Source organism: Chaetodon trifascialis, chromosome 4 (genome assembly GCF_039877785.1).
Source record: "Chaetodon trifascialis isolate fChaTrf1 chromosome 4, fChaTrf1.hap1, whole genome shotgun sequence".
Lineage (NCBI taxonomy): Eukaryota > Metazoa > Chordata > Actinopteri > Chaetodontiformes > Chaetodontidae > Chaetodon > Chaetodon trifascialis.
In genome coordinates this window covers 15,367,244-15,382,567 of record NC_092059.1, presented here as the reverse complement: position 1 = coordinate 15,382,567, position 15,324 = coordinate 15,367,244, and positions in this window count along the sequence as shown.

The window sequence follows — 15,324 nt, the reverse complement described above, 5'->3', positions numbered from 1 at the left end:
CACAGTCTGTTTAGAATGTACAAATCTTTACAATAATCTAATCACATTCAGCCCTGTGTCACTTCAGAGACCACAGCACTTAACTACTATCATATGTGTCTGGACCAGACAGGGCTTAAGTTCAAAGGTGACTGTCTGGTTGATTGCCTGTCCACGGAACACAGCACCCTGGGGTGCAAAGACACAACATGTCCTGTACCCCTATGGGAGCTTAGCGGCATGCTGACCTATGGCGCCATGCTCCCAGTCTGGCTATGACCTCGTGATGTTCCCCCACTTGTTCAGACAGGCCAATATCAGCTTGTGTCTGACCTGTCTCCGCCTCACCCTGCTCCAGTTTCAACATCGATAGACACTCGGGATGGAGACTCTAAATATGGTGGCCTGTTCATTCCTACGATAGCTGCTCACCATGCACCAAGTTTGCAAAGTTTTTTCCGTCCCTGACCATGCTCATTACCATGTCTCTCTGCCTTTGCCTGGCTGACCGCTGGCCTACATGCATGAAAGAAAAATATTATTCTGTTGCAACATTTTAAATAAATGAAACATGACTGTAATAATTCAGAGTGGGTTTAAAATGTTTGTAAATCCTTTTATTTTTCCAGGCTTAGAGTTTTTTTCTGGGCTTGGTTTTGAGCAACATCATGCTATTGTGATAATTGATGTAAATGATTTTAAAATGCTTCAATGTTGAATGCATCTATTTATGACCAAAAAATCATTACCTGGCACAAACGCACCAGCGCTTTGCTTTTGGCTCCTGTAAAAGATTGGCTGAGAGGTGGAGAGAGAAGACATGGAGGCAGGAGTAGTCTTTGTCTGATGTATGCTTTATTTGTACTTCACACCAGGCAACCAAAGCAAACCTAAGCTAGGCCCGCGGCTTTCCATCAGCTTGTATGCTTTTCTACAGGAAAAGGAGCCATGTCTCCCAGAAAAGAAAAAATAACATTTCTATGTGAAAACAAGGTCTAATCATTATCTATTTATCTTAACAAAGAAATAGCAATAATTTATCTGTGGTACTTTAAAAGACTATTACCTGTAACAATGGAAAACCTCCCCACTGCACTTCAACAAACATGGCACAGTCTGGGTTCCCTCTCCTATAAAGCCCACTGGAAGATATCACTTCCTGTTTGGCAGTTTGGACCCATGGCCTACAGGTAATGTGGATGTGACCTCATGCAAGCAAACATTTGGGTGACTGAAACTGAGAATAAAGAATATATTAAGTATTGAATTAAATGTGTGTGCAAAGGAGAGAGAAATGAATATGTAGTTATTGCATTAACAATGTGAATGATGGCAGTATTCATGCTAAACTGACTATTGTTAGCAGGTTAGCATGCTAAACTCCATGTGCTCATTATGCTAACTTCAGGCCTCAGACCTTAAAGCTTCTTCCACATATGCTTTATGTGAATGGCTGACTCTATGCTAGCTGTGCTGCAACAGGCCATCCTGGATGGGTTACATGGCAGTGTTAGCTAGGTAGACAAGATGATAAATGATGACTACCATTTCTACAGTACCCAGCATATTAATATTAAGATTAATTTTATTGATAACCACAATCTGAAAATTATTACACTGAAGTTGCAATACATCAATGTCTAATCTTTAATTGCAACAGAATCATGACATGATACTTGTAAAGCTTATACTTAATAGCTTTGCGGTGAGGTTGGGTGTGTTTTGATTACTGGCTGGAGGCACAGAGAGGATGTGGTTGCATCCTCCTGCTCCAAAGCAGGTTGATTGCCTCAGGACAGGGCAAAGCATGCCTGCATGCTGACACTGTGTGGCATGGCTAGGCAAGCTTGGAATGGGATGGAATGGGATTGCTTTTGCTCCCATCATGCCAGCTGGCGTACCTGCCCTTATCAGGTTAACTGGCTTGGGACAGGCTAAATTGTGCTCACTCACTGACACACGGGTCTAACAGCAAAGGCGAGAAAGAGTGACAGTTGCTTCTGGAGTGCAGTTTCTCTTTTTAGTGGTGGAAACAGTTTGTTTATGGATTTGTATTTATGGTTTGTTGCCTGTGCATCTTTGCCACATAGCTTTGTTCAAATATTAGTAACACAGGAATTTGCAACCAATGAATTTACTGACAATTCAGTACAGTCAAATCAGTCTAATCCACATGACAGTGGCAACTAAAACCAGACATATAGCAGTGCACAAAGCATTCTTGCCTATCCAGTTTCAACACATTCCCGTTCCCAGAGCGTCAAATACCAACATTTTGTCATGCAACTTGGCATCTCATACAGAGGCAAAGGTACCCTTGAGCATCTGTATGAGATGCACCAGGCTTTCAACTAACTGCAATGTAAACCCATCCATGTCACTATTAGATGCACAAAGCCAACAAGTTTGATTAGGTCTAGACACTATTTGGTTAGTACAGCAAAAGATTATTCACTTTTGGTTTCATTTTTGGTTTCTCAAAGGACACGAACCCTGATGGTCTACTGGGTGAAAAGAATACCAGGAATGAGACCAGGCTCCACGTTTGTCACAGCCACCTCCAGGTTTGCATCCAGATTCAGCAATGACTACAAAGTTAAGAGGTATGGAAGCTTTGCTTTACAGTCTGGTTATGGGCTGAGTCTGTGTTGAGATACAATGTGACAGGGATCCAGAAGATCACTCATCAGTGATCTCTGGATGTGTGGGTGGTACTAACACATTTTCAGTTTTCTATTGATGAGGTCTGAATTTCTGTTGTGCTCAAACATTAAAAAGTGCAGTCATCTGTAGGAGTATTGTCTGACCAGATCAAAGCTGCTCATGGCTGGCATTCAATGTTAAGCTTGCTAAAATGTGTCATTATAAAAGGTTACAACATATTGATATGCATATTTTGCCAAATTGCTCAAAATTTGCTGTACACTGGTTTGTTTTCTTTAATTCACAGTTAGCAGGTTAAAAATGACTGTAATCAGTGATTAAGGATGATATGACTTCACCCAGTGGTGTAATAAAAATAAATGAAACTATAACTTCACTTGAGCCTGATTAAATTCTACAAATTGATGACACGTGTTCTTATTGCCAAATCCTCAGCCAGCAAAGTACTCACCAACCTTAACAACTTTCAGACCTCACACAAATCAAGTTTAACTTTAGCTGATCCTAGGCGAATACAAATGATCTTAAAAGTGAGTTTAAAAAGACATTCCATCTCTCGCAAGGTTAAATGTTTTTTTATGCTTACCACTGATGAACCCCATCACATTGTAATGAATTTCCTACAAAGTAATCCGAATAGCCTTTCTTCTGAACAGCAATTATATGACTAAACCCCTTCCGAGAGGTGTGTGAACCCATTTTGTGGCCTGATTGAAAGCTATTCATCACAGTTGGCAGCCTCCTCACTTCTGTGCCGTGCACGTTCGTGTGCCACGTCTCAGTCCTCCACAAAAAGCTTCTTACGTTTCAGAACAGAGCATAACAGTCTATGCCTGTATTTACTGCTCATGGCAAGCTAAAGACCTTTTAGCTTTCATGTGGCAAACACTCTGGGAATAAAAACAAACTGCACTGAGTTTTTGTGGACGTGTCGGTGGTGGCAGTATAAACATTCTGTTGTACCATCCAGCTGCACGCTTTGCTGTATACATACAATGTGGCATGGTAGAGGTACAATCTTAAAATAAAACACCTGGAAAGCTATTTTGTACTGTGTTCAACAAGCCAGTTAAACATAAATGGTTACTTTGATCAGCATCACGGTTAGTGAACAAGACACAGCAGTAGCTGTATGGAAATGTGCCCAAAAATTGTCAATGTATATGCATGCATTACTTATAGATAAGAAACAATATGAAAGACGATGTTGGAAGCATTCGGGTGAGCATGCTGTCACATTGCATTGAAATGGTGGGAAGAGATATACAGTGTTAAAGATATGCAGCATGTGCAGTGTTTTTCCAGGGCTACATTGATAGCACGCACGCTTAATTTCCCCATTCATGAGTTTGTGACTGCAGGGAGGACAGTGCAGGGAGACTCAGGAGGAGAGAGTCTGTGGAGGAAGAAGGAACAGCATGGCTTTGTGATAAACCCACAGTGCGTCATAATTTCTCACCAGAGCTGAACTCCATTTTAGCAAACATGACCGCTCTTTGACCCTCGGAGCAGGGGGCAGATGGTGATGAGGATTAAAGCGAAGGCGACAGATGAGGGAGGGGGCCAAAGTTGTGGGGGATTGATGAGACGAGGCAGGAAAAGAGGAGCGTAGTGAGAAATTCGCATCCCCGAAGTTAGCTGTATATATTTTTTTCTTTTCTATATGACATAACAAAGACACATTACCATAATCACCGCTTTCCCACCATCATCAAATCGATTCAATTCCCCTCCGCTCTTCTCAGAGTCCTGTGGGAGAAACATCAGTAGTTTTGTCTTCAAGGTGAACCTTGTGTGTGCAGGAATGCATGTTTCGTGCATACAGTGTGTGCGTGTGATGGTTGCACCACGATGAGCAATGTTTGTGTGTGTATGTGTGCGTGTGGAGGAAGTTCCCTGGCAGAGGCAATAAAGTCTGGCAATAATCGCCTGCGCAGTGAGGTGTGTGTCCTGAGGAAAAAAGTCATCCCAGCCACTAACCACAGCCACATTATCTCAACTACACACGGTGGCAAGTTAAGGGTGACAGAGTTGAGCTTTTGACCAGAGGGTTGGCAGTTCTACCCAATTTGGAAAGTCTAAACAAGGTGTACGAGATGTCTGCTTGCTTCTCAAACCACCCCGCCGTTAGTACTTTTCTGCCCGTCTTCAGAAAGGAGATGTGTCCCTCTGAGATTTATAAGGCTAATATGAAAAAACATATCCAATAAAGACAATTAGAAAGAAATGTTTGCAGTTTTGTGCCTTGTTGTCTGGTGGTGTACTTCATGCATTGTAGAAGCCCTAATATGGAGTTTCAAAGGCACACTTCAGCTACAAACCATCAGTTGTTAGTATCAGCCCCTCAGAATCAAAGCACACATTCTTGTTTTTTGATGCACCACGATATATCTCCATGTTAAAGCCAAAGATACCACTCAGAATCCATTGACTGAAAAAATATGAATATCCCGGATATCTGTTACCTGAAGTAGCAGATGTCCAGTATGTCCAGTATTGGGATGAGTGAATACACCAATACAGTTAAATTAATCCATTAAATCAAACATTCACTTAATCAGTTGTTACATTAAACACATTGTGAAAGAGCCCAAAGGTGCATGTTTCATTTTATTTCTATGCTGCTCCTGCAAAGGCAATTCTGCAAATGTGACATATTCACAGTCAAGGGTTAGAGCTTGGTAGAAAATCAAATCAATGTTAAAATAAAAAATGTTCCCCTTGGAATTGAATAATGCACCATATTTAATATACATTTGTGCTATTGAAACTGTTCTGTAAAGTGCTGCTTCTTTTCAGTTAAATGGTACATGGTGTGCCAGGAGAAGTGATAGCTATTGGATTGTGCTGTGCCTGTGCATGTCTTCCAACTGTCTGCCATGCCTCTCAGGCTATGATGCTTTATATCACATCACACGGGACCACTGGAGCATGTGTGGAAGGAGGTGTTCTTGTATTGTTGTTGTCAAGCATGTCTAGTTTTTTCTTTTTTCTTTTTTTTTTTTAAACCTGCCGCTAATCCTTTTTTCTGCTCCCGTCAGGGTGGGATGGTGTTCATATGTCAACACAGCAAAACCGGCTCCTCTGAAGACACGCACACTTCTGCAGCTGAGTGTGAAGGCACGAAAAGTAAACACGGACAGCCTCAGGTATGACCACACACAGTCGCATGAAGACACACACAGTAGTCTGAGAGGTGGTCACCCAGGCCCAGTACAGGTGCAACCAACTGACCTGAATTTTAACAACCATTTAAAGCTCATTACCAAATCAGCCTACTACCACCTGAAAAATAGAACCAGAATTAAGGGTTGTCTGTCCAAAGAAGACATGGAAAAACTTGTTGATGCATTCATTTTCAGTAGGTTGGACTATTGCAATGGAGTCTTTACTGACCTAAACAAAAAAACAATTAGGTAACTACAGCTGATTCAAAATGCTGCTGCACGAGTCCTTACAAACACCAGAAAAATGGACCATATCACACCAGTCCTCAGATCACTGCATTGGCTTCCTGTGAGTCAAAGAATAGACTTTAAAATCTTACTGTTGGTCTACAAAGCATTAAACAGTCTAGGGCCAAAATATATCCTAGATTTATTAACCCCATATGAAGCATCCAGACCCCTCAGGTCATCAGGGACAGGTCTATTGTGTGTTCCCAGAATGAGAACCAAACAAAGTGAAGCAGCTTTCAGTTGTTATGCTCCTCACCTGTGGAACATTCTCCCTGCACACCTGAGGTCTGCACCAACTGTCAGCTCATTTAAATCAGGGTTGAAAACATTATTATTTGCTACAGCTTTTACTTAAAGTAAATATATCTGTATATATATATTAATCTGTCTTTTATTGGCTTCAGTTTTTAATTTTCCTTTAAATGTATTTTTTTTTTTTTCTATTCCCTTCTAATTTCTTTCCGTCTTTCTCTCTTTCTTTGAAATGTATGATTTTAATATATTTTTATGCTTCTGTAAAGCACTTTGCCTGGTGTATGAATTGTGCAATAAATTTGCCTTTGCCTTTGACGGATGCAAAAATATCCCCACCCATGTAGTTCGACAAATATGCTCGAGTTGAGAGCAGCCGATGTCAAAATCAAATGTCAAAATCTCTTCTTGACGCTTATTGTTGTAAAAGCTACAATAGCTGAAAATCACTGGCTTTGTAATTAAAGCATCCTCTCTAATTTTACACCAATATACTTTAACAATTGAGCGCAGGATTAAGAGGAGAAGGATTAAGACTGAACAAACAGGACATCACTGCTGTTAAAACGCTCTTACAGCCATTTCCCCTTCAAGTCTGACATTTTCTTCCTCTTCTATCAACACTTGCAACATAGTACTAGATAATACTGCTTCACAAATTAGCACATTCTAATCTTATTACAGAAGCTGAGTTCACGGGCAGCCTTTGATGTGTGCAGCATAGCTTTTATTTCACATTTTCCATGTGTTTAATATGACGGCTCTAACGATCTAGAATGTAATGAGAGGTAATTGCCGGCGCTAACTATGCCTTTATCGAAAGCCTTTATTGTTCTTTATTGGACACCATTTGCACCCTGATAGCGCGCCCTGCTAAATTAGGCTTGATGCAAATCTTTGTTAATGAGCGATAACTGAACACTGTGTGTTTAGGCTTGTCTCAATACAGCTATTAAACACAACGTTCAGTGGTGTAGCATGAGGGCAACAACTATCCGTAAAGCGTGTATGTCTGATTAGTTTATTTAAATCCGTGTCTAGTTTAACAGAATGATGGCTTCTCTGTTCACCAGCTGTCCTACATTTTTGCTTTCACAACTGCCCTCCTCCTTCTTGAAAAAAGAGGACACGTTTTACCCGAAATGCATCACGATCTGGCCTTTGTATGACCTCGTCGCCATGATGCGAGTGTCTGGCCGCGGGCGGCGTCACATATCGGTCATTTTCGGCCAATCAGAATCCTCTGTTGTGGCTGGCTGGCTGTGATTGGTGCTGAGACAGAGCTCGGTAAGGCGATTGGAGTAGCGTCACATTGCGATGCTACAAACATAACGGCAAAAAAAATAAAAAATAAAAAATCTGACTTAACATGTTCAGTCTCTTTATCTGTGAAGTTGGACAATGTCCCACTTTTCATGATTAATCTTATTTCATTGGACAGAAAGTGCGTTGGCTTTCCTGCTGCGTTTGCCCTACGCTCAAGCGCCACTTTTTTCACCCTCCGCCTTTTGTTTCGTGACAACTCTGGGCGACTCGGACTGTTTACAGGTCATTGGCAGTGCAGAGAGGTGAAGCCGAGCCCGTAATGAGTTGACACTTGGTTCCACATAAAAACACCTCGCTGGCCTTCAAACCTACACAGCTGTGCAGCCGACAAGAATGTTAGCGCATTATCTAACACCCCCCACTGCCTCACCTTTGTCTGCCTGCCACCTGACATTAGACTGCTTCACTTTGGCCTTGTTAGAGGTCCTTAGTGAGGTCAAGGGGGTAAGACTGGACACCTGATGCTAGATGTAAATGACTACAATTTTTGTGTGAACAAAAAATTACTTTGCCCCTTTGATCTGATTTTTATGGGGTAATTTTGATCCTACATGGGGGAGAGTTTGTCAGGCCACTGTATAGGTCGATTTGAACCAGTTTGTTTAAATGAGATCTTATGAAACAGGTTTCTCCAGCCGCTGGATACTGATTTACCAGAGATAATGGTTCCATTTTCTTCTTTGTGTCTATCTTCCACCTCTTGATGGCTGAGTTTCTAGTTTTTCTTCATCTTAACAATGTTTTGCATTGTCTCTTTTGCTGGTGCTATGGTTTGTGTGGGGTGATTATTTTCCCCTCCCGCTGATTGATTGCATGATGATGATATTTTCTCTTGGTTTAGGCTGCGTGTTTGACTGTTTTGTGATTGAAAATGTTTTGCTCGTGAAATGCACAGGAAAGAATTGGCCTGTCATCGGCTTCAACATTTGTCTTTGGGAGGTCCACAGGATTACGCGCCTGAATACTTAACAAAACAGTTCGGGAAATATAGTAACCGGGAGGGTCAGAGTTTTCCTATTTTTCTCCTTTATTTTTTGGTGTTTTTGGTCTATAACTAAAATTATTCTGGCATTTTTACAGTTATTTGCTAACCCCAGTGTGAAATAGTACCAAGGTGATGCAGTGTGTCATGAATATTCAATTATTGGTCATCTTGTCTTTGTCTTGTATTTCCTGGAAAAAAAAATAAAGATGTGTTTTGATAGTGGGAAACAGTCTTGGAAATAATCCCATCTTCATTCCAGTCTGAACGTAACAGAGAAATTCATGTGTCATTTGCGTTTCTGAGATGCAAAATCTTGACAGTTTTCTGAACCCCCTCATTCAATGTGGGCTCACAATAGCACAACCCTTTGCTGAATTTTCAAGAGAGAAAACAAATAGTTTGTCATTATTGCCAGGCTTGAATGCTGATGTATTTTTATCTTGTGCAGTATGTTTGCAATAAGGAGAGATAAGGCAGAAGCCGGGAATGTGCTCCTTTCAATTCCATCTTCCTTTTACGCGCCCCTCTCAAACTTCCTCAAACATGCCAGACTATTTTTCCCTCCTTAAATCAAGGACAGTGGGGAGGACGAGGTGTGATTGCTTTCACAGCCAGGAAGTAATCACACCAGACCTGCCACAGCTCTGATTAAGACTGATAAATATCGACAAGCAGTTAATGAGATGTCAGGCAGGAACAAGGCCCTTTCCTTCATGCCTACCGATGACACCAATGGAGAGGAAAAATGACCTCGACTTCGCAATGTCATGACCGTCTTTCATGAGTGCAAAGCACAAGCTATTAATTATCTTTAGTTGGGGAGCAAGATTATCGATGATGCAGCTGGATTATTCACATCAGAAAAGAAACCATGGCCAGCAGATGTTTGTTGGGGTATCATTCTTCACAATTACATCAGCTAAACTCAGAGTTATTATCCTTCATTTCATTCAACACAAAGGTTTTTTGTTTTTTTCCATCAGCAGGTTCAGACAGACGTGTAGTCAACATAATGCTTGTGCAGGCATGCCAATTAGCTGATTAAAAGATTATCTGAAATGTTTGTTGCCCATTGACTGTGCTGCTCATGCAAGTTGACGCCTATTATTGAGCTTAGAGTTTAAAACCAATATCAATATCAAAATCAATGTAATTCAAATAGGTTCAGATTTACATTGCCATAGAGATCATTTATGCTTTTGGTTTGTATAATAAGACAGCCTTGGTTTTCTGTCAACATCCCTGAAGCCTTTTGCAAACACTGCAGTGCGTGAAACTCCCATAAAGGCACACAAACATGAGCCTGCTAGACGTCTGCTGAACAGTGATGAGGATATAAGCTCAGCAGGGGGCTGGAAGAAAGTAAATTAATTATCTCACCAAGCATCGTGTATACATTGCTTAATGTGTGAGCCCTATACCCCCGAGTAGCAGGCCCACGTCAGTGCTGTTTCATGCTCGGCCATGTGATTTAAGCATTGCGGTCCTGGGATTACCCTCTCTTTACAGTAAATTAAGGCTCTATCTTGATAACTGCAGCCATGAGGATATCTTATCTCCCCACAGCAGCGTTTTGATGTGCTTGTTCAATGGCCTCGCTGTACCTGAAGGCCGCCATACCTCTCATGTGTGATAGATTCCCACCAACTGTCCGGCTTTGACCGTGAACTCCGGGTCACCCCATGGTGCCCGGGTGTAGTCCTGTCGAACATTGTTTCCCTGGCAGACATACTCAAGCCATCAGACAGAAAGAGCATGCAGCTGCACCCAAACACCCAACAATAGGATGCTTGTTCTGGAACAGAAAAGGTCGGGTCCCCTTTTTGGGGAAGGGGGTGATGGAGCGGGTGGTCAAATATTTCTGGGGTTTTGCAATAGGATAATCCTGCGTGGTGTTCCTTTGAATGGAGGCAATCGTCTGCAGATTTCGGGAGCCTTCGATAAAATGAAAAACTCACCCTTCCACTACAGGAATATTTATTTACTGTATATAGCTATTAAAAAACGGAGCATTCTAATGTTCTGTACACAACACTTTCACATATGGCTATCTAAAAATGCCTCATATTAAAATACCATGAAAGAAAAGTGGTAACCAAGAACTTTTTAAAAACATTTAGTTCTTTACTTTTTAATTCATTCATTGATAGACATGACTAACTGAAAGGCCAAGACAAATAAAGGGAGAAACATGCTGGAACATAGTTAATGTGATGTTAAAGTAAGGAATTAATCAAATGGCAAAAAACCCTTGGATGTGAAAATCAGTTCAATCAGGTCTGTAATTGAGTGCATGTGTTGGAAAGATGGTGTGGGGGTGTTAGGCTGGTATGATAAATAGAGGAGGAGAAAAACAAAACAAAATAACCATTGGAAATGCAATTTAGGGAAATTAATGACAAATTTTAAGTCTTGTTGGCAAATCTCTGTGACTCGTATCATGCATTTCAGTTTTCTTTCTTTCTTTTTTTTTTTTGCTGCTTGCCTGTTTCACAGACGCCTTGATAACAGACAGGAAACAAAGGTGCAGACAAACATACACGCACGCACGCACGCACGCATGCACGCACACACACACACACACACACACACACACACACATGCATGCATGCACACACATGCTTCTTTGTTGGAAGTATTTGCCAATTAGCAAGTTGTGGGGTTGGAGTGGTAATTAGGCTTTCCAGTCGGCTGGTGTCTGTGTACAGCTTAGCTGAGACAGGTCCGAAGCTAAACACCTCGCTATTTGTCCAGCAATTATGTCAGGTCCCCATGTCACAGTACAGACGTGACCAATTAGCTGTGCCAGGCTAAAGTGAAAGAGAGGGATTATGGCAGAGGAGATGGGAGAGGATGAAACAGTAGACAGAGAGCGGGTGTGGGGGTGTTAGCGGGGAGCTCATAAGAGGGGGAGAGTGAGGGATAGCCTGTAGGGAATGAGAGAGAATAAAGGGAGACAGAATTTGGTTTAGGAAATGAGGGGAAGGAGTGGGTAAGGCAGCGGATTTCTTTTTTTTTTTTTTCCCATCGCTGTGTGATCATGTTTTGCATTGATCCTTGTCCTGACCGACATGTGGCTAAGACATGCTAATGCGGGGTGATATTTATGCTAATGCCACCTCCCTGACCAAGTAGGGATAAGAAATTGATCTTTATTGACGTCTCAATAATTCTCCCTTGCATTATATGACATATTTTGATGAAACAAGCCTGCATGCAATCAATATTCTCCAGCTTGGAGTAATGTGACACTATGTCAACAGCTGTAGGAAAGCATCTAGTGTTTGAGTTCGTCTTGGCATGGGTCCATATTTACTTCATACTGACACATCGAGCACTGAAGGAGCACCTGCTATCTGGACTAGTCAAAACAAGTGAAAACCTATGATATGGTCACAGTCTGTCCCACAATATGTGCAGCAGTGGTGGTTAACTTTCTCTCTTTACATCGGGTTTCCTCTGCTGAAGTGGTGCCACAACTGTTTCAATACTGAGTGGTGATACAAGAAAGTAGAAAAAACAGATTATATGTCCGTGAAATGCTGCTGGACCTTCAGTATATGTCCAGTGAGTCCATCATCTCTCAACATCAAAGGAGAACAAGAAGCTGTAAAAAGTTGTGGAGATCTGAGCTGAAATGTATTCTGCCCGCTGCAACACAAAAAGAACCCACATAATCCTCAGCTGAAACTTCTCCGAGCGCATCTAGGGGGGAGCGTTTCAAAAAAATTGCTCTACGCAGACACCGAGACCACCCGCTCCAAGACTCTGTATTTAATTGGACAGGGAAAGGGAGACGAGGGGAGCCAGGGGACAAGGCGAGGGGTGGATGAGGAGGAATATATGATCTGAGCATCTTTTCTTTCTTTCTTTCTTTTTTTTTTTTTTTTTTGCTTGAAAACAAGAGTGTTGGCTCAGGGCCTGCAGAGATGAGTACAGCTCACATAAATTAGTGGGCCTGAAAGACAATAAGGGGAGCTCGAGTGTTGCATGGTGTTGACCGAGCTCTAGTTTGATTTGCAAACTTTTCTGATTTGGTGGTGACAACTTGTCTTGCTAACTTGTGAGGCTGGGAGGCAGATCGACCGTGCTGTGATGGCAACTTTTGAGAAAGTGTCTCTGATCTGGAATTACGCTCCAACACTTTGGTATTCGTCTGGACATATTCACAATTTAACTCAGCTAAATTTGGCAAACTGCTGTTTGTGATCTTGAACTCACAGTAACAACCTCAATAATGGCAAGGAACTTAGCAACTAAAGGAGCATTAGAAATAGATGAACTCTGTGTAACTTCTCCCAAGGATCAATATCCATTCATCAGGTGCCTGTAGCTATAAAGATGAAAGAAAGCATTAGAAAAAAATATTTTTTCTACACACAGTGTTACTCTGAATGTCCTCAGGCTTTTCCATGGCAAGGGGAATCATGCAGCCTAAACCTGTCTGAAACACAAACATCAAATCAGAGAACTTTGGATGAAAAATGAACAATCTGTACTTACAGGTACACTGAGCACACTAACACAAACATGCAGAGTTAAATCTGGGGGTGTTGCATGTTTACGTGAAGCAGATCGTTATCTGGACTGAGGCTTTGGTGCCACTTTATCAACAAAAAATGTTATTGTGATAACTGCTGAACACTATGTGAAGCTCTGGTAGTGATTATAGGAGCCAGAGATGGCCATAAATGATAATCAGTGAAACTGAATGTGTTTGTCTTGGGCAAGTTGTTGACTGGAGAACACGTGTGTGATTATGTGTTGGCATGGTCGCTCATGGAAGAACAATTTAGTCCACATGGATGAATTATCAGTTCAAAACACAACATAAAGACTCAGTCAGGAGATCAGGTCACGTTTCTTAAATAATTTAATTGCAAAAGGGTCTTTTAAAAATATTTCTACAAGAATGCATCATCATTTTTTTTTAGTAATTTGTTGTGTATGTCTGCACCATTAAATACATCTTAATGCTTTTCAAAGAGGAATTAACAATTGCATTTCTCAGCGCTTTATTCCATCCCCACCTCCCTGTTCTCTACACATGTACAGTACTCTCTCAAACATATCACTTCCTTGTATGAAGAGGGGATTTTCAAAAGTGACCAAAAGACAGATGTGGGGTGAGCTTGTTAGAAGACAGAAGAAAAGACTGTATATATTTATTTAAAACAGACAACTGAAGAAAAGGACGTTAGTAAGTGGTAAGGGGTTTCGGGCAGGGTGGGTTCGTTTGTTTGATGATCTGCGGAGGATGTGAAATGGCCAAAGAAAGGTGGAAGGAATGTTGGGATAGTTTGAATCCTATTGGCACACATAGAGATAACCACATCTGACAAAGCTTAAACTCTGCTGATCAAAGTGTTGTCTGTATAAAATGGCAATCCTTTTATTTCGCACACTCTCTCTCTCACACACACACACACACACACACACATACGCAAACATAACAGTCCATCTTAATTTCAGCAACGTGCAGTCAGAAGGATGAACAAAAAACACAAGAGAGCGAGTTTTTCTCTGTGTGAATGCTGAATATTAAACACTCTCATGAATGTGTGAAAAATCCACTTAGAGATTAATTGTTTGCAGTTGATGTGGTGGCAGTTTAATCATTTTAAGATGTGCAACAGTGCCAGTTGAGCTCATCACTCACGGCCCGTTGACTTTGGTGAACGCAGCTCCAGACCCCAGTGCACCATGTGCACCTCATCAATAGTTCATGCAAGCTGCAAAGCGCTGCCATTTTTCATGAGTGGGCATGTCTGCCATCTGATTGTGTTTAGCCCCCATATGCCCCCCTTCTCTTTTTTTGTATGCTCATCAACTGTGTCTTTTTTTGGTGTCAAATGTGACTTTGCAGCAGTGTGGTTTAAACGATTGAATGATTGAGCTGAGTGTAGGGATTGGGACTGGTATTCTAGATTCTTGGGAGACTTCAGGTAAACGTGAGCTTTTTGATTGCATTAATTCTGCTCTTCTGTCATCCCCAAATGTAGACACTACGCTTGTTTTCCAATCAAAATGCTGTTCTGCTTTGGAGGAAACAAAATAATTCTGCAGAATGATATATATATAAAAAAAGTTGCACATCTAACAGGCACTTTCAACACTGTCTCATCACGGTAACAAATCAGGCTGAGGATGTACCAGCACTTCTCATCTCAGAAATCTGAACTGATGCTTTGATGGGGGAAAAAAAAACCAAACAAACAAACAAAAAACTATATAAGACTTATTTCCCGTATAGTTTGAGTACACAACAGTTAGTCACTGTGCTACTTAATTGTGTACTACAACTGCTACAGGTTAGTAAGCCCTTCACAGAGTGGTCTAGCAGTACTGAAAATGTCTGTATGTGGAATAAGATAAAACAATATAAAACGGGAAACACATTGCTGCTTTGCATAACATCCTCCATGACTTTTGAAGGGACTTAAGAGAGGCTGACAAAAGTAATATGGCAAGACATGCTGCATGGACACTAACATCACGCTATCATTACACACCTAACTAATAATATTCACATATTGCATTGATCAGCTCCAGCCGTACAATATGGAGACTGTCTGGAAGATCACACTGGTGTTGCAGCCCCATCTTTTCATCCACTACCTTCAAACACCCCTCTGTGAGAAGTGCAAATAGTATGGTCTC